At 35.4% G+C, this 24,468-nt stretch overlaps 2 long non-coding RNA genes across 2 annotated transcripts; both read right to left on the bottom strand.

Moving 5' to 3' along the window:
- Nucleotides 1–7,562: 7,562 nt before the first annotated feature.
- LOC125666649 (uncharacterized) lies at nucleotides 7,563–11,478 on the bottom strand. The gene is made up of 2 exons (XR_007366792.2): nucleotides 9,531–11,478; nucleotides 7,563–8,388 (listed from the first exon to the last, which is right to left on the bottom strand). It is a non-coding gene; the product is annotated as an uncharacterized LOC125666649 (long non-coding RNA).
- A 7,983-nt stretch (nucleotides 11,479–19,461) lies between these two features.
- Nucleotides 19,462–23,859, bottom strand: LOC130050903 (uncharacterized). The gene is made up of 3 exons (XR_008799283.1): nucleotides 23,204–23,859; nucleotides 22,179–22,327; nucleotides 19,462–19,985 (listed from the first exon to the last, which is right to left on the bottom strand). It is a non-coding gene; the product is annotated as an uncharacterized LOC130050903 (long non-coding RNA).
- Nucleotides 23,860–24,468: the final 609 nt, after the last annotated feature.

Below are 24,468 nucleotides of genomic sequence, written 5' to 3'. Positions count from 1 at the left end.
GAAACACATGCAGGTCTTTAAAAGTAAGTGCTATTTTTATCTGAACACATCGCGCATTTGTTTATCAAAAATAGGTTGGTCAATAGGGGTATGGAATGGTTTCCGTTAAGGGGATGATTTATAATGTCTTAATTATATGAAAAGTAAGTGTGGATCCCTTAAGGGGTATTTAAATACGTTTCTACATGACCAATTAGCTGTCATTCTAAATCACGTGAGATAAAATAACCATGTAAGCATGAAGAAACATTTGAATTCCGAATGATCTTCAAAGCATAGCTGAGAGCACACTGATGCGTTCAATGTTATAAATTGACAGTATCAATATGATTCTATAGGTGTACATGATTTTAAACAATACTTGATTAGAATATGGAAATGAGCTGTAGTGTGGATCCTTTTGTCTTTCATCTCCGATGATATACTGCTTTTGAAAACAAGAGGCCCACAGGTCTTATTGGTCACCTGAATACTAGTGAAAAAGTATCAACATTACTCCCACAGGCTATGGAATCTAGAAAAAAAATCCTGTTCTGAACATCTAAGCTAAATTCTAATGTTCAGCAACAGTATAAAACAAGATGCGTTCTGAAACCTTCACTGCCCTCAAAAGTGCCTACACTGAAAGGCTTTAAATAATAGGTGTATTAGCATTAAAACATCAAAAGCTATGACTAATTTGGACCCATCCTAAATTCATAACCCTGAGTTTTAAAATTCACAATTTTTTGTACATCTTTTTTTGCTATTCATAAGTATGCATTTAGATTTTATACAATAACAGTCAACTTACACATAAATAGTATATACTAAGTTTTGCCCTTCTTGGGGTCAGAACCCCTACTCTGGGGATCATCAAATTTACAATTTTGGTAAAGGACAGCCTGCTCTATCCATTTAGTTTCAATTTAGTATCAATAGCACTAAAGAGGATGTTATTTAAGTGTTTTTCACATAAACGCTACATGTATATGCCAAGCTTGGCCCCGCCCTGGGGTCAGAACCCCTACCCCAAGGATCATGAAATGTACAATTTTGGTAGAGACTTTCTTGCTCTACATCAATATGCATTTAGTTTTTCTTACACGTGTGCGATTCTTGAGAAGATTTTTTGAAAATTGGTCAATTTTGGGCAGTTTTTGCCCCGCCCCATAGGCCCCATGGTTGCAGGAATCCTGAAATTTACATTTTATGGTCCCTTTGTTCCAAATATGTTTCATACCAAAATTGAAAAGAATTGGAATGATAGTTATCAAGAAGTTAAAAATGTCTATTGTTCACCGTTTAATAACGGACCATTTTGGCCCCACCCTCATACCAAAAACCCCTACCCATGGGATCATCAAATTTACAATTTTGGTAAAGGACTACTTGTTCTTTCTAAATATCTATTTATACTTTCAATTTAGTATCAATAGCACTAAAGATGTTATTTAAGTGTTTTACACATTTAGTTTTTCTTACATATGTGCGGTTCTTGAGAAGATTTTTGAAAATTGGTCAATTCTATGCAGTCTTTGACCCGCCCCTAATGCCCCAGAGGTGCTGGAGTCCTGAAATTTACAATTTATGTCCCCCTTGTCCTAAATATGCTTCATACTAAATTTGAAAAGAATTGGACAGGCAGTTATCAAGACGTTAAAAATGTTCCATTGTTAACGCATGACGGACGACACACAACGCACGACGACGGACGACAACCAATTGCAATAAGTCACCTGAGTAAAAAACTAGCTGTGTCATAGCTATACAATTGCCTTTACTCAAGGTTCATCATTTTACAAAAAAGAGAAGATTTTTCCTCTATATTACTATGTAATACTTCTGATCCTCTAATATGACTCCACCATTTTTGAGCCCCTATTGTAGTCCCATCTTACTCCGTGGTGCCATAATCTGAACAAACTTGAATCTACACTATGTCAGGGTATTGGAATATGGGCACACAGCTTACGGTTACCTAGCAGCCAAGGCAAGCAAATATTCCCATAGGAACCAGGGTGCAACAGTTTCTCACCTGCGTACCTCACAGCAAAGTTTGGCAAATATTACTATGCAGATACTTCTTGCAAAACCAATTATAATTTATATCTGTAAATCAACTGTTCTACAAATGGCTGTTAGTAATTCATATGGTATAGGGCCTATATATTAAAGTCACGTCATGTTTAAACTCCATTTCATATAATTTGTATATGTTTAACCGCCCCCCCCCCCCTTTCTATTTCTTGTAATAACACAAGCACCGGTGATGTAATAAGTTACCACCGTTTCACTCCCAATTCCAGATAAATACCCTTTACTTTCCCATCACTTTGTAGTAACTCTGTATACAGCAGCATGCTTATTGTTGTTATCAGGCAATCGTTATTCCATTACTACGTAACCTCTACATTGAGGAAATCCACTACCCAATTCTGCCATTTGGTAAAGTCAATATTAGGCAACATGTGTATCAACAACCACTTTTTAGTTCTGTCGTCGGTTCATATCCTATCACAACACATAAGTTTAAGTAATATACCCAGTTGGTAGTGGAGGAAAATTGGCATACATTCCAGTTACCCATACTACACTGATAACTTAGGGTGCACTTCACCCCTTAGCAAAACACATGCATTGTGTTGCCTTCATAATTGTAGCTCCAGTACTTGGCTATTTTTTTTAATAGTATTTACGCATACCATGCATAAATCTAGGTATAAGGCAGTTGCTCTGCTTGGCAATAGTAGCGACGGTTTGCACGGGTGTACATAACTATTACATTAGTTTTGTAGACCAGCTTTTTATCTATACTTTTCGGCTAGACCACAAAACTTTTATTACACATACCCAATAGTTAATGTTGTGCAGCTCGTCAAGCTTTAACCTCAATTACCCCCATTTAGTCATAGGGCGCAGAGCACCCCAAACACAACACATTTTCACCACGCAAGCATTTTCGTTGTCATTCTACTCACTGTCATATCCACCATCTGACAGAGTCTAAGATCCTGTCAGAAGAATCAGTTTTGCCATACCAGATACATGCATCTGCTTGCATCTGCACCTTGTTTTATTTATTTTAACCCAGTCCATCTCCTCTCAGGTCTAGTCAAATCTGGGTCAGTTTTTCAACCATGTTTGAGCACAACACCATGGAAGCCTCCAATTTTTTTTTTACGTCTTCCACACCCCACCCCCACCCCACCCCACCCCACCCCCCCGTACTAGGTGTCGCTCACTGTGGGTCAGGTACCACAGATTGACTTGTTCACAAAACCAGGGCGGTAGCAGAGTGGGCTTTTTATTGTGCTGACCATGCTGTAATATCAATGGTCATGTCCAAGAACCCTATACTCGTTGCTCAACGTCAAACTTTTGTCAAAAGTTTTTACACCCCAGGTTGGTGGGGACGGGGCTCCTCCCGGTTGTAACGAGTACTCTACCACAACCAATTCTTTTCTCCCAATTTATCGGTCATGTGGCCATGTTGGTCTGGCCTTCACAGGTACTCCTCAAACCCATTTGTATATAATTATACAATGTACAATATGGCCAAAAGGTCATTTGTATCGGCAATTCCTATATCTCTGGTTAGGTTCCTTTTCACCTTTAAGCATACTGGAAGGTATGGTTTCACTTGGCCATCCAAACCCCATGGATTCATAGGGGGAGGGAGGGGGGTTATACTAGGAGTTGGGGAAACCATGCCCGGTTTAAGCCAAAATCCAGCACATCCTGAGCATTACAGGGCACAGCTACGTTAGCCTTTTGTGGATAATGTTTAAAACCAGTACATCCGAGACACTTGTCTCACCACATCGGGGGGTGTCGGGTATTACATACAGACCTGCCAACTTCTAGTTCAGGTCCTATCAATCCATAACTTTGGTTATGGTACATCACACCGTAAGATATACCCCAGAGCAATTCAGTCACCCCCTTGGTAATTTCATTCATATTTTGCAGTGGGGCCTACCCAGCAGTCAGTTTCAGAGACACTACATCCTCTAATGTTCTAGTCCAATCACGCACTCCAAGCAACCTACACTTATACTTCCAGATTGTTTTCATGTAAACTATTCCATTTAGGGGTGGTGGTGGTTTCAATTTGCTTCCGTTTAGGCAGTGTCTCCCGTCCGAGTTGGTCAACGTGTTTTCCCCTTCTTGAAAGCGGAGTCTTTCATTGGTTTGCAGTAATTTGTACATGTAGTATGTCTGGGTTGGATCAGAATTTACACACACACCCGTATGTTTCTGTCATCCCATTTGTCATAAGTTTTCTTGTTCACTCCACGTAGGACATCATATGATCAAGGTGTAAGCCAGAATTCTTTCTGTGCCATGCCCAATAAAAATTCCTACGTCCTTAGCCAATGCAATTTATGATGAAAAGGTTAGAATATAGTATTCAGTTTTCAAGTTATCCCTAAGTGGGTCGACTTTTGGACAAATTGCCAAAAATATATTGTAAATTAACGTTCCCTGTCCAGAGTTTGTCAGTTTTCCACCATTTGGGATACTAGATTTCTTCTTTTTGAAAAATTGGTACACGTGGCATGTCTGGGTCGGCTTGGAATTTACACCTGTTTAAGTGCAGGTCTTTCAGACTTGTGTCAGAGATTTTCCTGGTTCATGTAGTTATATTGGAAACTAACTTTCCCTGTCCAGAGTTGGTCAGTTTCTTCACTATTTGGGAGACTAGATTTCTCATTTTTGAAAGCAATATTTCATTGGTGCCGACAAAAAGTGGTACATGTGGCATGTCTGGGTCTGCTCGGTATTTACATATGCTTAAGTGCAGGTCATTCAGACTCGTATCGGATATTTTCCTTGTCCAGGTATCAGGGATTTAGTTCTAAGTACATCTCAATAATCAAAAGTCATAATCCACATATTCACCCTGCCATGTCCAATAAATTTGGACTTTGTTCAATTTGTCATTGTAAGTTGTCATTGCAAGCTGTAATCACATGCATTTATCTTTGTAAATCAGTCTCGGGTAGTCTCAGATAGCATATTATTACACCATTCACAAACGCCTTGGCGCCTGTGGCGCTCAGTGTGAACCTGTGGCTCTTAAATTCCCCTTGGGGAAATTGATGCAAATAGTTCTTGCCAAAAATTTCTGCGTAATTACCTACAGGAGATGGCCTACATCTAAAAGGTGTTTTGGGGTCTAGGGAAATGACCAAACATTATATCAATGTTTATGGCGGGTCTGGGGGGCATTGTGGGACATTTCTCTCCTGTGTTTCCCTCATCTGTCAATCAAGAGGGCATGTGTGGTGAAGAATAAACCCTCGGGTGTTTATTGGGGGGAAGAATAAACCCTCAGGAGTTAATATGTTTATTGGGGAAAGAATACCCCTCATGTAAATTGAAGTCCACGTGTGTCTGCCAGACGGGGGCCCCTCCACCTCTTTTAACAGGAGGGGAGGCTTTCCGTGGAGTACTCAGTGTCAGCAGTACTATCAACCAGGGAGCAATTCTTTGGGAAACAGGGTAAACAGATATGTTTTTAATAATTTAGAATCTGCACTACCTAATAAAGCTTATCTATAAATTTCATCTTTTCTGGCCCAGTGGTTCTTGAGAAGAAGGTTTTTTTTAATGACCCTACTCTAATTTTACATTTTCTTGATTATCTCCCCTTGGAATGTGGCCTAGCCCTTTATTTGAACAATTTAGAATTTTCTTTACCTGAGGATGCTTTCTGCCAACTTTGGTTGAAATTGGCCCAGTGGTTTTTGAGAAGACAAAAATGTTAAAAGTTTACAGACGGACGGACGCCGGAATACGGAATACGGGTGATCAGAAAAGCTAATTTGAGCTTTTAGTTCAGGTGAGCTAAAAAGTGATTGGTAAGAGTTAGATAGTCTCAGAAATGATTTATGTATATGGCATAAAACTTTTTTTTCTTACTCTCATGCATAACCTAAATTCTCTTTCACAACGTTTGGATCACTTGCATAGGCAACGTCATTTACCTCGCATATTTGTTAAATAATACACAAATAAAGTCCAAATTTTGCTGCAAAGGTCTCAAATATTGTGAACTAATGGTAAGTATTGACAATTATATTTAAAATGAAATAGACACAAATTCCTGTCGGTAAATACGATTTTCTGACAGCGTTTTCGCTCCACCGACCCTCGCTTCAGAACAAAATCATTGCTAATCGATGACCCTTGCATTTTTTAAGAGTGTAAAACAATAGACAATAGAATTACTCATCGAATCACATTCTTACATTTTAATTAAAATCTCAATAATTGCTTGCATCGAGACAATTTACCATCTATGCATGTGAAATTTGGGTAACGATTGCATAACCGGAAATCGATCTCTTTTGATTTCTATACATAACCTCTTGTTATGCAATTGATCGATTAGCAGGCGTGTTGTGTGCCTCCATAGTCTTTTGTGGGACTCCTGAAGTACTATAAAAGAATAAGTTAGTCTCTATTGCGCCCATGTGATAAATAAAATTTGGAATTTCAGGTGAGGTTAATTGACTTCAATATTTTATTTTTTCTGTCATCGACTTAGCTTAATTTGATCTATGACTACGATGTTTCAGTTAAAATGCATCAGCAAGGTAATTGTCCACTATGTGTCTAACAATCACAATCACCATTATATGTTTGTTAATTGATTTGAAAATATTGATTTTAATCGATCATTTGAAAACATTGAATATTCTGTCTGCGTACTCTCAGTACTTTGATTATTTTCCTTAGTGGCTGCTTATTGACTGCTCGTCAATGGCTGCTCATATTCAAGTAAATGAAATGAAATAGAAAAAAAATGCAGATATATATGCCAGCTAAAAATGAATAAATAAAAACCACTGCATGTATATCCTAAAATAAAGCTTCTAAAGGATCGTTTTTTAAACTATGAAATTTGTTAACACTGGTATATATATAAACATCAGATACATGTAATTATTCACTCACCAACAAACCTCAAATAATCTTTTGATTTTTCTATACACGTGTAAAACTGTAATCGACATATACACACTACTAAATAGCGGGGTATGAAATATTGACACAATGTTAAAAAGAATGACAGATGGTGCTATGGCAAAGTAAGAGTTATTCCCATTTAATCAGATATGACAAATTACATTTAGTGAAATTTATCCAAGGAAAGCATGTTTCAGTGGTCATGCATGATAAAAGAGAACTTGTTGATCATGTACCCGGCCCGGCGATGCCTGGTCACTCTACAGAGAACTTGTTTATCATGTACCCAGCCGGTGATGCCTGGTCACTCTATAGATAACTTGTTTATCATGTATCCGGCCTGGCGATGCCTGGTCACTCCATAGAGAACTTCTTTATCATGTACCAGGCCCGGCGATGTCTGGTGACTGGGGAAACTGATATGGAAATCTAGAGAGAAGTTTACAAATTGCGTGTCCTGCAATACGTAGAATAAAAGAATTTTAACAGAAGCTGTGAATTAGTACTTTATATAAATACAGCGTCAGATATTCAATTTTCTGATCCCAAAAATCCTCACTTATTCGAAATGAGTTGAACAAAAAAATCAAATAAGAAATAAACAAATCTGTAGTCATAGTTTAATGATTTGTAAATGCAAGCTAATTTTTTGAAGCACAGCAACAATTTTATGCTTTTCGTGAAAATATGATTTGAATTAATGTGAGTTTTACGTGAACCATAATCATGCATGATGAAATAAATTGCATTCAGTTTCCTAGGTATAAAAAGAGGCAAACACGGATTCCTGGACACAGTAGAGGTAGTATCCAATGTCTAGGAGGAGTAAGTGCACTCAGTCTCTGTGAGTTCTGTATCTGGATCAAGTGACCAGCCACACTCACCGTGAGCCCTGTATCTGGATCAGGTGACCAGCCACACCCACCGTGAGCCCTGTATCTGGATCAGGTGACCAGCCACACCCACCGTGAACCCTGTATCTGGATCAGGTGACCAGCCACACTCACCGTGAACCCTGTATCTGGATCAGGTGACCAGCCACACCCACCGTGAGCCCTGTACCTGGTTCAGGTGACCAGTCACACCCACCGTGAGCCCTGTATCTGGATCAGGTGACCAGCCACACTCACCGTGAGCCCTGTATCTGGATCAGGTGACCAGCCACACTCACCATGAGCCCTGTATCTGGATCAGGTGACCAGCCACACCCACCATGAGCCCTGTATCTGGATCAGGTGACCAGCCACACCGGACCCACCGTGAGCCCTGTATCTGGTTCAGGTGACCAGCCACACCCACCGTGAGCCCTGTATCTGGATCAGGTGATCGGTAACATCCACGGTGAGCCCTGTATCTGGATCAGGTGACCGGTAGCATCCATCGTGGGCCCTGACATCTGGTGACCGGACACACCCGCCGTGAACCCTGCATCTTGATCAGGTAAAGAAAGAAATTCGTAATCAAAATCAGCATGTAAAGAATGAATTAATAATAATGATAATTATTATTATTATTATTTATATAGCGCCCTATATGACTATAAATGACCACTCTAAAGCGCTACACACAATAAAAATGATACAGCATATTATAAAAGTAGAAAGGAAACCATAATAGCATTAAGACATAATATCAAAACAATGCTAGAAAAACATCAATAATAAGAAGTAAAATTACTACAATCTAAAACATGATATGCATGAAAAAAAGTTCCACGCCGTACAATCAAATGATATAAAATACAATAGTTGAAATGAATATACTATACACTTGAAAAAGTCATGTTAAAATGATGGTAAAGAAACCATAAAGATTTAACCACCTATAATACTAATAATATGCAAGTCTAAAATGATGTGTTTTTAAATGTTTTCTTAAAAGTGTTCAAATTCTGACAACGGCGGAGGGTATCAGGCAGAGAGTTCCAGAGTGTAGCTGCTGCCACATCCAAGTGCCTGTCTCCATATATGGAGGTTCGACATCTAGGTCTAACTAATGTCAGTTAATTTTTAGTCAGCCCTCGGGCTGACTAGTTATCATACGAAGAACTTCAAATGCGCTTGCGCTCTTTGGAATTGTGGGCAGTAAAAAAGAATTCTGTGATCTGTGTGCATTGATTTGCAAATATACAATATGTTGTCTACAAGAGATATCTGTATTTACAGTTAAAATAAGTCTTACAAAACGGACACATTATTTTCCTCGCTCAATAAAAAACAAAACTGGTTTAAATTAAACTGGTTCCCACTTTGAAGGTAATCTTTAAGTACGTCATTCCTAAGAACTTCGTTACGAATTAAAGAATTCCTTTTTATTGATTTTACGATTAAAATTTATTCTTTACACCATAATCATATCTGTTATATCAGTAGAAATAGGAACATTTTAATAAATGGAAAAGTAATTGCATAGAAACTTTCAACGTAAACTGACAGTGTTGTAGGTTCTTCAATCGGAACATCACCCGGCCTATTCCGGAGAATAGTGTTTATTCTCCGGAATAGGCCGAGTGATATTCCAATTGATAGGTTCTAAAGTAAACTGGTTAATTTTAACTGGTTCGCAGTTCTTACCTGTGTTTTACGCAGCGAAGTATATCAATATAGATAAGATCCCTGTATATGATGCTTGGCCCCTGAAACTATTTCGTTGAGTAATATTAGTTTTATCTTTACGTTCATATGTACATTTGCAGCGAAACATTGGTGTATTCTAGATTTTTAAAGCATTTTAACAATCAAGGCACCTGTACGGACGATCCATTTTTACACCTGTTTTCTTAAATATTTCATGATTTTTAAAGTCATGCACTTTAAAAACTTGCCAGATTTTGTATTTCAAATGTTCATTTTTAATCATATCAATTAAAGGCTTTAATATAGCTAGACTGTTATGGAACAATATAATGAAATGGACAAGGAAACACAAATTCGGCGATAAGGGCGTCTCACCCATTGTCTAAATGCTGTATCCGAGGGTGCTTTCACCAACGTCCGCAACCTGAGTATAAAAGAGAAAACTGCGTCGCATCTTTCATCTAAGTCATTTTGCTCTGTGCAAGGGATTACTTTGAATTAGTGACACTATTACATAGAATATTCTATCGTAATGATCATGTACTACGGACCCAGTCCAGAAACGCAGGTTACTTTAACTATTAAAATAAAAGCTGAAAAGATTATTTCTTCCAAAAGAAATAATAACGTTTGCTAATGCTGAAATACATTCTAACAGGTATAAAAATCCAGTGGCTGACTCTCTAAGTTGTTTTTCAAAAGCTAAACTTGTCAGATCTTAGGGGACGATTTGGTTGGTAAACAGTGATCACCTCCTCCAAGTATTTTGGTGCCATCTTCTGAATCACCTTATATGAGTAGAGGATAATATTGTATTGGCTGCACCTGTCAATAGGAAGCCAATGTAAAGAAATCAGCACTGGAGTTATGTGATCACTTCTCTTGGTACGAGTGATGATTCGTGCTGCCATATTCTGTATCCGCTGCAGTTTTGCCAAGTCGGTTGTGTTAATACCGAAGAACATTGGCGTAGTCGATCCGAGATGTCTTATCAATTAATAATTGTAATTGTAATTGTAATTAAAAGATTTATATAGCGCCCTATCAACATTAGTTCTCTAAAGCGCTTTACAAATGTGAAAGAAAAGATAATATAAAATCGATGTGCACATACATGTGAATAAAATATTCATAGTGTCAGAATTAAAATGCATAAATATTATTATTAATATATAGCGATATGATATGATTACCCTAATAACATATGAAACAATTTAAAACAACCCTTAGGAATAATTAAATACATAAAAAGGACATAGGCATAGTAACAAACAGCAGGGGTTTTTTTTGTTTTGTTTTTTTTGGATATGAATCACGCCAGACAGCATTCCACTCAGTGACAAGTACATTGATAAACAAATGTTGCATGCTGAATATGAAATCCGCGTGGGTTCGAAGAGATCGCGTGGTATGGCTGTTTGTAAACAATCATCGGGTGTTGTTAAAACGTGGAGTGGAAAATGGAACGGAACATAAAATGCTTAGTTAATATTATAGGGGTAATCGACATTTTGTAAATTATATTATGAATGAGGACAGCAGAAATGTCATTGGAAATGGGAAGTCATCCTTATGTGTCATCGTTTCATATACTTCATAAGTTATATATGTATACTTACATTGTACATGATGTATTCACGTACGTATTTTGAAATCGTAATAACGTACTATTCAAGCCAACGCTTGTATTTACTACCCCTTATCCCGGAGTTGCCATTTTCTGACACCCTCTCTAACACCAGTTGTGATAGTATGTTGTTTCACAAATATAAAGAAAATTGAAAATGAATAAATTAAATGCCGAAAAAGAAATAACTTATCAAATTTTGTTATTTCTTCTCTGGTATTCACCTTGAGAAATGATTTTACAAGCCTACCCAATTAATAAGATGTTTTAATTCCCCTGAAAACAACATAGGAAGGATAAAGTTACAATGGCAACCTCTTTTTTTATGTTCTTTGGCTGTTTTTTTTTTTTTTTTTTTTTTTTTTTTTGCTCTCTCCCTTTTTTGTGAAAATGGGATCGTCATTTCATAACTTATTCTTTCCATTCTCTGCTCATAGATATTGCTGTCACAGTGCCGTAATTACAATATTCTTGTAACAACTTCTAACTTTTATACAAACATTTACCTAATGCCTCGTTCACACGAAGAATTTAACTTGCATTATTCGGACCGAGTATCCTACCTGTGATTTGTATGAAATATAATACTGAAGACAGATTAACAATATCAACTGTTGACTGTGCATGAAATGAATCTACCTCTGTTGATATGTCACATTATCATGCATCATACAGGTATGCATTGTATTGATAAGAAAATGAAAACAATGATGAGGCCTGTGGACGTTGTTGTGTATTAAACTTTCGTTCAAAGTGTGTTCTGGTATAGCAATTTTACCGGTATTAAACTATAATACTAAGCAACGATATTTAAGCCCTAACTTTTTATTTAAAGATAACGCAATGTGATTTTCAAATTTGATAGAATTCTCCTACAAAACCAATATTAAATGTAGATACTATTTCTTTGTTGTAGTAAATTATGAAGAATGAAGTTTTACATGGAAATTCAAGAAAATCAAAAAAATAGTCTTGGAATGTGAAGATAACGAACAGTGATCAATCTCATAACTCCTACAAGCAATACAAAATAGATAGTTAGGCAAGCACGGACTCCTGAACACACCAGAGGTGGGATCAGGTGCCTATGAGGAGTAAGCATCCCCTGTCGACCGGTCACACCCGCCGTGAATCATATATCCTGGTCAGGTAAAGGGAGTTATCCGTAGTCGAAATCTGTGTGCCAAGAACGGTTTAACAATTGGTATGAAACATGTCAGACAGCATTTGACCTAATGATAGGTTGAATTGACGAACTAGATCGTTATAACGACCATAGAATTTGTGAAATGCTGACTTCAATCGAGACTGCTGAAACCCCTGTGCCACCAGGTTGTTAGTTAGTACATTTTGTAGCTTGCCTCGATTTAAAAACTGACTATACGCAGAACAAGCTGTCTCATATCGAATCAGTTGAGATATTTAAACAGCATATGCAGGTGATAATGGAATATTGCTACATAAAGTTGACGATGGAGAAGCTGAAATCATATCGTTGTGATAATATCGTTGTGATAGAGCTGAGTTCTCAGTTTGCTGTTAATGTCTACTTTCAATAAAATATCTAAGTATGAAGCAGAAATGGACGACTCTGTGATGTCTTTTATTTCTCCCTCTCAAGGATATATCAAGTCGACATATGAATGAAAGTTATCATTATTAATAGACAAAACGTGGTCGATATATCTAAATGTCGAATTGAAGGCCACAGCGATGATTTTTTTTTCTTCTCACGTAGTAGTTTTTGAATAGCATTCAAATTTATGTAGATCTAAGCCTGATTTTCTTTCTTTTATTATCAAGTACCCCATCTTAATCCTCATCTAAAGTGTCAGGGGCCCCTGGATTGGACACATCTATAGCACAGTAATTACAAAATTATATACATGTGTCAATTATTACATATAGTAAAGAAAATAATGTTATATAGTACATTATTGTGTATAATTAGAAACAGAGAAAATTATTGGCTGCGATAATAGTGTTAAATTAGGAAATTTGATTTCAATGTTTTATATAAGCGGAAAAAAAACCATAGCTCAAGGTATTCTAATTCTACACCGAGAATCCATCGTTTACCCTGGGCTACGCTACTAGAAGCAGGGTACCTCAAATAATGAGTTTCTAGGTCATATAAATGATTCATTGTTACATGATATTATATAACGTAAATGGATATTCATAATGTACAGTGGATGCAAAAAGGGGCACCATGGATTGAATACATTTATATAATACAAGTTCTCGGCATAATTAAGAAATTATTTGAGAAAAGGAAATTTACTTTCACATGTTTTAAGAAGTGTGATACTAACAAATTGAAAATTATAAACAGTTTAAAAAATACAAGATACATCATGTAAAAATCCAAGTTAGATTAATTCGATTTAACATTTCTTTACAATGTGAGATATATTGAGATTATACACTTACACGTAGATTTGATTGAGATAATGAGGTATACTTTTGGAGATTTCTTCAGGCGAATGCAAATATCTTCGGAATCATTTGAGAACATTGAAATGTTATGAGGCAAATGTGTGAGAATTTATCAAATGATTTAGAATTGTTTTCGAATTATTTGAAAATATTCTTGAGATTGTCGAGAAATACAACTACATTTGATCGATATGAAATGATGAGGCATATTTCTAACATTTTATCAGAGGAATGAAAATTCTGTTGGGTTAATGGTTTTTAATGTTTCCCTGAATGGTATTGAGTGGTAACATTGTGTTGAGGAAAAACCAAATACTCTTCTTTTTAGATCATTAAAATAAAAGTGTGCACTCTTCACATATCAAAACGAGTTTGTAATTTATTCCAACAAACGTTTTATGCATAAAATGTATATCACAGTAAAATGCGTTCATTTCATTAATTTGACAATCTCATTACCTTATAAATCATTTTTACAATCAGGATCGAATAAATCAACCAACAATATGGAATACTCTAAAACATTTTCATTTTTCCATTTCATGAAAAATATTTCATAAGGAAATCCCCATATTAAATACTAGTTTAGCATGCATTTATAATTGTTTAGAAAAGTGTACCAAACTTCTAATACTTTATTCTTTCCTTTACCTAGCAACTGCAGCAAATTATTGACTATTTTGTTTTAATATGTTAATAGTACTATCATAATTTGTATATTCATACATCATCATCACAAACCAAGCCTAGCTATTCTCAGTGCTTTCAGTGATTTGATTTCATTTAGCTATCCCTCGTCATAGTAGAAAAAACGATTCTTACAATACTTCAACTTGGGCTTGGGGTAATTTATGGAGTGGAGTGGAGTCATGGAGTTGTGGAGTCGTGGAGTGGAGTCAATAAATACAATATTCATGTTTATCGTGTATAAAATATACATTTACAAACCACAACACAGGACTTTGATATAGAAATGCTTACAAATAAAATTAAAAAAAACATGCATTACTGAATGCAGAAACTGATCATGATTTTGCAACTCTTAACCAGTAACCTTTTGTTTGAAATTTAATTACTGAGTGCGTGTATTATATAATCAGCCCTGGAATGTAACACAGCTACTCTTTGATCTACTTCACACTGCTGTGGACACAGTTTAATTGGACTGGGCCCTTATCACATCTTTGAATAGGTGTCCCAGATAACTATTAACTTTATTAAAAAAAACAAGATTTACTCCTGTCAATTGATCAATAATATTGATAGGTTATATCAATCTATAATTGATCAAAAAAAATCCTCAGCTATTTTAATAAAAACAAATGAATTTAGGAAATGTCATTGCCAAGGCCATGCATTTACACAGTGTTAAAATGATGAAGAGATTATCTGACATTGCAGGTCATAAATTTAACCTCATTCTGGGTGCTTGTGACAGGAAAAGTTTCCTCACACCTAAGGGGATGAAGGGGCTTTGACAGATGTGTGTGCAACTAAAGTAGAACAAACAGATTGAACCAAATTCCAACGCACCTATTTGTACCGGATGCGGGTGTTGAGTTACATTACTAGTGACAGTTGGGGGATAATAAAGTTATGAAGCACAGAGACTCCTCTCCATAACTCCACAACTCCACTCCGCTCCACTCCATAAATTACCCCAAGCCTTCAACTTGGTGTAGAAAGACGAGATCAATTAGGCGTCCTTGAAATTGCCCCAGAAAAACAACACCATGACGATAAACTGTACTAGTACGCAGACGACAGGAATATAGCGCGTGTTGAGGAGAATTGGGTGAATGCCCGCTTGTTTTGAGACACTGCTGTAAGTGAAGATATCCGTGGGTTTTCATCTAAGTCAAGTTTCCTCTTGTAACACATCTTAACAATTACAAAACTTCAGATTGCAATTCCGTTCGTGTCGACGTCTAAAAATACAGTCAAACATTTATCATACCGTCAATTTAATGCAAATTTCCAAAACAATGTACAAGCATTGTGTATTTTCAATTGATAAGATTTCTTTACTTACATGATAGGTACAATGTAGGTATGGATGTTGCTATTAAATTAATACAAATAAAATAAATGAGATACTTAAGGGAGAACACGGGACACGTTGGGAAGGAGGACATTGAATTAAAAAGAAAGCGTTATCTTGAATATTCTACATGGAAGGATACTCTGATTAATGAAACTTGGAGTATAGAAATCTGTAATCAAAATCTGTATGTAAATAACGGCTCAATGATTAATATGAAACACGCCGGACGACATTCAAACCAGTAATAAATATACTGCTAAACAAATTCTGCATGCTACTCAGAATAAGGTATAGAACCCACACTTACCTAATCTCAAAGTAAACTTCTAGTGAAATGACATTCTGATGTAATCTTGATATATATAATATTTATTTAAATAATCGGAGTGGCAGAGCGTTCGTTTTGTAACCGGGAGGCCGTGAGTTCGATCCCAGCTCGTGTCATGGTCGCGTCATACCTACAGCGTTATAATACATGTGTGTAGTGATCGTGATCACGTCATACCTACAGCGTTATAATACATGTGTGTAGTGATCATGATCACGTCATATCTACAGCGCAAACTCCCCGTCGAGGCCTCATTACGTTACCTACGAATAGACCTCTCCTATGTGACGCAGCACAATATACAGATTTGTATATTGTGAGTCCGCGATTATCACGCAGGCAAATAACACTAAAGAAGTAGTTCGCAGTTAAAAGTTTGAAGATATTGATATTAAGAGCATTAATATAAAAGTATGGATTTTATTTTAAACATAAAATGATCAAAAGATCATTAAAAAGTAGGGAGACTCTGTTCAAATTATTGTGTAAAATAATGAACTTGATGTTTACGTTCTTGTTTTGAAAGTTGTTTACGTTTGACGTTATGTTGTTTCGTCATTCTACAGTGACGTCACAGTATACGCGGCCTAAGAAATCGCTATCCCATAATGCCTAAGTGGAAGAGTTTGGTTTGTGAGCAAACGAACTCTGGTAGAAGTTTGATCTACAGCGTTATAATACATGTGTGTAGTGATCATGGTAACGTCATACCTACAGCGTTATAATACATGTATGTAGTGATCATGGTCGCGTCATACCTACAGCGTTATAATACATGTATGTAGTGATCATGGTCGCGTCATACCTATAGCGTTATAATACATGTATGTAGTGATCATGATCACGTCATACCTACAGCGTTATAATAGATGTATGTAGTGATCATGACCACGTCATACCTACAGTGGTATAATACATGTGTGTAGTTATCATGGTCACATCATACCTACAGCGTTATAATACATGTGTGTAGTGATCATGACCACGTCATATCTACAGCGTTATAATAGATGTATGTAGTGAACATGGTCATGTCATACCTATAGCGTTATAATACATGTGTGTAGTTATCATGGTCTCATCATACCTACAGCGTTATAATACATGGGTGTAGTGATCATGGTCACGTCATACCTACAGCGTTATAATACATGTATGTAGTGATTTCCCCCTCGCTAAAATCATGGGTCTTTCGGATATGACATTGAAAACGGAGGCCCTAAGCAAAGGTCTAAATTTATGGTACTTTACCTACAGGTGGTGACGTCTGAATATGAGTGAAGAAATGTTGACAGGACGTAACAAAAATCAGTCAATGATAGCCATGGAATATAAACATATTTAATTTGTTTAGTGACGAATCATTTTCAACCAAAAATGTCAATTCAATGATTTGGAAGTCTAGTGCATTTAAGGAGGTATGCTACACCAGAGAAATTTGATGTAGATGAAAAGTGTAGGATATGTACAAAAATATTTTGAATTTGAAAATTTTCAAATTTACTTTATTTTGTCAAAAAATACAGTTTTAGTAGAAGGTAATCTGAAAAAAATTTATAACCCCTGCTGGACTCGAACCTGCGACTTACAGTTCAGCAGTCGGTATTCTAACATACTGAGCTACTCGGCTAGGTATTTAAATGGAAAAGGAAAAGTCAAATATTGCTGATATCGATTTTGTCATCCATGTTTTTAAAGGAAGTCAGCCATTATGACGATGTAGAGTAATACTTTAATTATCAAAATACACGTGGAAACAGTTCCTAAATCGTAACTGGCTAACAACCCAGACTCGTATCTTCACTATGACGTACAATTCGAATTGAATTATTGACGAAATGTGAATGAGCTTGTTTTGCGATTCAGTAGAAAATGATGGTTTCCGAAATTGAGGAAGTGAAATATTACATCGTCATATGTCTCTAAACATGGAACATTACATTTGTTTTGTATCAAATTGAATTCGCTTGTGTGTTTCCAGAAGTTGGTGTTTGCCAGAATGTTAATTTTTCCTTTTTATGGAATTGATGAGTTTGATCACGTCACTGACTTTGCTTATTTTCATTTAGCTAGTTCTCATCAAAGCAGGAAAAAGTAAACTCATTATAATAACTGTAGATCCGCTATAAAATAGACGCATTTAAAGTTGCCCCAGAAAAACAACACCATGGTGATAATCGTTACTGGCACACAGACGTCTGGGCCCATATTTACTAAAGTTCGTAGACGTAAACGTAGCGTAAATCTAGACGTAGCGTACGTTTACGTGTAGGACGGTATTCACTAACAGTCGTAGACGTAGATTTACGTCAGAAATAAGCGTAACTCTACGTGTGCTATACTAGTACACGTAAGCTGATCGTAACTTTAAGAATAAACAAAGCAAATGGCGACTTGTCATTTTTATCGATAATTTCTTGCGTAAAGACCTTACAAACCCTCTAGATGCACACAAGCTGGTTAGTAATACACAAATTAATTGTATTTATTCAGATTATCGTTTTCTTTGAGATCATCTGCAATTGTGCGACAATTCTCTAAATTTTGAGCCCGATCTAATTTACCTTGTTGCGGATCTCAGTCTGATTTAAAATCAAACCTCTCACTTCGCTCGATATACGGACAGTCGCTGTCCGTATATCGAGCAAAGTGCGAAATTTGATTTTAATCAGACTGGGTGGATCTAACCTTGCCTTTAGAAATAATTGGGAAGCTTTTTATTTTAGTCATGCAGGTTATTTAAAAAGAATATTTGCCATTTATCTTATTATATAGGGTAGGTCTAGCATCTTTCAGGGAAATACTTTTTTTTTAATTTTCCAAACATGGTAGAATTAATGTATATATATATGCAATCAAACATGCAATGTTTTAGATTTGAAAAGAAGAGAGTCACTGTGTGTACAAGAATGCATGGTGATTGACAGCTATAGAAAAACTATTTCTACTTATAGATATGTGATCTTTTCTCTGTGGTTATAAGCAAATATTGGTAGTCCAAATAACTATTTGTTACATTGTAACTTACACAACAGGGAAATGAGCCTCTAAATAAATATTTCTTTAAAAAAAAAAGATATGCATTTCATTCCAAGAATACAATTTTGTGTAATTTGTTTCAGAGAACAATTGTGATGCCTACTAGTGTAGTCATGTGTAGACTTTCAATCTTTCAGAGTGCCATTTCCTTTAACTATAATCCTACAGGAGTCAAACCTTCATTGATAATGCATATATATGAATCTTTCTACCATTCATGATTTGTATGTAATTGACCTTTATATGTGATCAGCTAGGTAAAAGTCTTTGCAGTGTATATTACCAAACTCCAAGGATGATGCCTTCAACATACATATTATTTTGTTGAAGCCCATCCCCCCCTCCAATTTACAAAAAATCTCACTGATAAAAGTTCATTCTGAAGGCTTCTCACATTAAACCGACATATGTACTAATGCTCCTCTTTACAAATTTTAACCCACCAGACAACTTTGTTGACAAATATTTAAGATTTATTTATTATGTCATCTTTTTAATATCAAGATGTTAAAATCATTCTAGAAATGGAAGTAATACATGTACATGTCAATATCAATAACAACATGAAAATTCATCTAAAAAGTTATCTATTAACAAATATAATTACATGTACATAATTGTATGCATAACAATGCATGTACATGTACTTAATTTCTTAAACATGTATTGTAAAAAATTCTATTTTGCTGAATATCAAACTTTTTTTTATTTTACTGTCAATTTTTAAATGTCCATATGATATAAATGAATAAATAAATATATAAGATGACATCAATGTAGCAGATGGACCATCAGCATGGATTGATCAGTGGGTAGAGTACCACACTACGGGTCATGGGTTAGATTCTCAATCCTGCCATATATTTTTGAATCATTCCTCTGCTTGTCCTTTTACACAATCAAGGCAATGGAAGATGAGCATTTCTCGGTTTCGCAAAAGATTTTTCAGGCCATTACAGCAATGTACCCATAGACCTAGAAAAATAATAGTATTACATTGATTTAAATAAACAACTGTCATTACACTGCAATCAAATTTCATAAGGCTTGAAAAATACATGCAACATAATTGTTAGTTAAATAAACTGTAAAATTGTGATAATACTGATTTTATTTACATTATATTTATCTACCGTACACCATATCTGGGAAGATATCATTAAGTATCACCTACAATTTCTAATTTTAATGATTTATAACCCAAGAGCCCATATTAAGAAAAAGATTTCAAATGACTCCAAGGTCAACTTTAGTATTTTTTCATTAACCATTCCCCTTATAATGAAATTGGCTTCTTTCCAAACCAGAAAAAAATACTTTTTAACCAAGAATGGTAAGTTTCAGTTAAGGTCATTCACGTTTATAAATAAAAGATAATTTTTTGTGATATTTCAGGTACAATTCACGTGCATTCTATTTTCTTTCTACAAAATTCTCAGGTTTAATTAGTCTAGAGTTAACATATTTTGATAGTTCCTGGTTGTGGCAAGTAAAAATGTAAAATCAGCTGATATGTACTGCAGTACGGTATATGAATGGGATTTTACTGTAGCAAAGAAGGTGAGAAAAATCTTTAGCAAAATTGAGTATTGAACCTGGTACCTTTGCACTAAGCTACTCAGGCTGACATATAATACATGGTAGTACAACATTATAAATTTAAAGGGGCATATTTGCTGTGAAAGTGATGGCAACCATTTTTATCTCTCAAAATCTCCCAATGGCAAAGGACTGACTAATAAAAATATTTCTTTAGTAAAATAAAAAAAAACAACAAACAACAGAAACCTAACAAGAGGCCGACACGCCTTATAGATCACCTGAATACTAGTGGAAAAGTATCATTACTTCCATGGACTATGAAATCTAGAAAAAATTTCCTGTTCTAAATATCTAAGCTAATTATATTCTAATGTTCAGCAACAGTATAAAACAAGATGTGTTCTTAAAATTTCACATCCCTCAAAGTGCATACACTGATGAAAGGCTTTAAATAGGTGTATTCACATGAAAACATCAAAAGATATGACTAATTTGGACTCATCTTAAAGTCATAACCCTGGGTTGTGAAATTCATCATTTTTTGTACATCCTTTTCTGCATTTATATTTTATACAGTATCAGCAAACTTACACATAAATACTATATACTAAGTTTGGCCCCACCCTGGGGTCAAAACCCTTACTCTGGGGGAAATCAAATTTACAATTTTGGTAAAAGACTACCTGCTCTATCCATTTAGTTTCAATTTAGTATCAATAGCATTAAAGAAGATGTAATTTAAGTGTTTTATACACATAAATACTATATAACAAGATTTGCCCCGCCCTGGGGTCAAAACCCCTACCTCGGGGATCATGAAATTTACAATTTTGGTAGAGGTCTGCCTGCTCTACATCACTATGCATTTAGTTTTTCTTATATATGTGTGTTTCTTGATAAGAAGATTTTTGAAAATTGGTCCCCCTTGTCCCAATGATGCTTCATACCAAATTTGAAAAGAATTGGACTGGTAGTTATTAAGAAGTTAAAAATGTTCAATGGTTAACGCACGACGAATGAAAACTAATTGCAATAGGTTACTGAGTAAACTCAGGTGACCTAATAAAAGTACATTTGATAACCGCTTTTAGTGTAAAGAAATATATAAAGAAGAATTATTGGCTTGCAAGATAATAATTATTTAATCACCAAAATTACATATATTCATTTGCTTGCTTTGAGATTAAAAGGTGTTTCAAATAACTGAATACATGTGTTATTACTGATCAGAAATATATAATATAGAGCAATTTTTATTGAGTGTTGATTAAAAATTTTGGTGACAAAATTACAGCTATTATTTTGGAAATCATGCAAGAATTTTTAATATCGAGGAGATAAAAAATAATTTCAAAGAAACATAGTGTATGTCCTTAGATTGGTTAAATTTCTATTTGCCAAAAAGGTGAAGATATGCTTAGACAGACAGGTACGAAACTTGCAAAATGGACAAACTTTGATCATAAAAACTCAAAAATTTATGTTCTTAAATCTTTGCCTATAAAGGATTTAATCATCAATGCATTACAAAAATCATTACATCATGTACCATAATTTGTTTTAGATTTTTTAAAACTTTGTAAGTACAGAAATGATTAAATGTGTACAAACAGTGGATATACTTACATCATATATATGTACTGTACATCTTGCATCCCAATCCTAACCCTGAGGCATCATGGAAAATCTTTCAGGAGAGGACATGAAGAGAAATGCATCTAAATCAAGGAATGCTGCTGTCTGTTGGCAATTTATTTCTTGACCACCTTTATGACCTTTTGAAAAATAACAGAGGTCAGCTAACTTGGATATATATCTAGTGCATGTTACATGTATATCACACCTAATATCTCCAATTAATATATAGTCAATGTTATTCTACATTAAATAAATTAACACTGACTTCACACAGTTGTACAACTGTATTTGAATGCGATTTTGTTTCACAATATTTTCTGAAAGTTTTGCACATGGATGTGCACAAGCAATAATTGAAATGATGCTAAAAGAGACTGTAACTGTTCTCATCTGGTACCGAGTCCATTCACCCTATCTACCTGTTCGCCCAGAGTATATATTGTTAAAGCAATAATAATTTTCATATTTTATAACCATGCATTCATGCAATAGAGGGGCACGTACAAATCACACATTTTAGAATTAGTGCCTGTATATATAATGTATATTTTAGATTCATTTTTCACCAATATTCTTGTTTTTCTTTTTGCGAAATTATGTGAATGCATGTGCGTACTTGTGTACAGGTAGCTATGATACTGCTTTGATGTTGTCCCAGTCATAAAATTAAAAAAAATGGGATAAATAATTTTGAATTTCAATTGTGGTATTGTCAAAAGTTTGAAGTTACCATGTACACAAATGAGCTTGTGTCTTAATGTGTTAATAGTGGGCACATATCAAATTGTAAATAACTAACACATATGTATATGTGCTCACTATTTAGAAATTAAGATCCAGGCATTATAGCAGCTACATAGGTTGAGAACAAAATGAATAAGGGACTGTGATTTTACCATGTGTGTCATGTACTGAATCCCCTTGAAGTCAATTTAACATTATTTAGGGGTCTAGTGACGAGTAGTCAGTGGTAAAACATTTAAGGTTATTACTACACAAACAACTTAACTTACTTGTCAGTCCATGCCGACTTCTTTTTGAACACCTACAGCATCGCAGATCCATGCACAAGTCAAATGCGTTAAATTTGATGAACCTTCCATTTGGATTTGTAAACAACACTGAATAACGGTACAGTTGATCGACATGCCGTTGGCAGGCATACGTATACTTTGAAATTCGTTGCTTTCTCACAAAGTTCTGTGTTCTTTTTCGTTATAATGCGGCGGTAGCGCAGGGAATTCAAAGTAAATGAGCAAATTCACACTTTTTACGCTTCGAAGTGAAAATAGCCACTGCGCACGCGTACGTGCAATCGTACATCGTAAGTTACGTTGCGGCTACGAACGGTTTTGTAAATACCATTTCACGAGTACGTAACTCTAATCTTAAGTCAGACGTAAATCCTACGTTTACGTCTACGTCTACGAACTTTAGTAAATATGGGTCCTGGAGTACAGCACGGGCTGAGAAGATTTCGGTCGATTACACGTGTATTTTGATTCACTGTTGTATGTGATATTCATTAAGCCAAGTGCCCTCCTGCAACACATCTTAACGAATAGAAAACTTGACATTGCGAAATTCCGTTCGAGTTAATTCTAAATATAACAGTCAGCCGAACTTTTGTGATGTTGTCAGTTTAATCCTCATTTCTAATAATAATAATAATAATAACTAGACACTCATTACTAGTAATGAGTAGGTCTTCCGTTTGATCACTTCCGGTAAAGAGCTTTCTGTTCCTACGAAAATCATTCAAATATATCGGAGAATGTACTTTAACAATAAATGAGAAGTGTATTATCGAATTTTTTACTCATTTCTTGTAACTTCCGGTGACGACCGGAAGTACTATTCAGATGTGTTTTCCTGTAAATGACAGCGACTCTTTACTGTTTATATTCCCTGAAAATTTCACGTCTCTATCTGAAAGAGTTCTCAACAAAAAGAAGTAGACTAAAGAAAGAAAAATTAGTAGGTTACTACCGACCGGAAGTCAATTTTGAAAAAGAAAATTGTCAAAACTCTAGAAGTTGATACTATTCTTAAGACATGTGAAAATCATATCAAACACTTCAAATATAAGCGAGATTTATGGGGACAACGAGATGAAAAGTAAAAAAGTATTTTCTCAAGAAACCGGAAGTAGTCGTTTTGACTACCGACGGGGTCAATATTCTTTTGACACTTTGAAAGAGACTTAATAAACTAGTATAGGTTTCAATTTAAAAGAAAAAATTTGAAATTTACGATTATTTCAATCACTTCCGGTGAC

Source organism: Ostrea edulis, chromosome 10 (genome assembly GCF_947568905.1).
Source record: "Ostrea edulis chromosome 10, xbOstEdul1.1, whole genome shotgun sequence".
NCBI lineage: Eukaryota > Metazoa > Mollusca > Bivalvia > Ostreida > Ostreidae > Ostrea > Ostrea edulis.
Note: the sequence above shows the minus strand (reverse complement) of the source record. Positions and strands in the feature narration are given on the sequence as shown.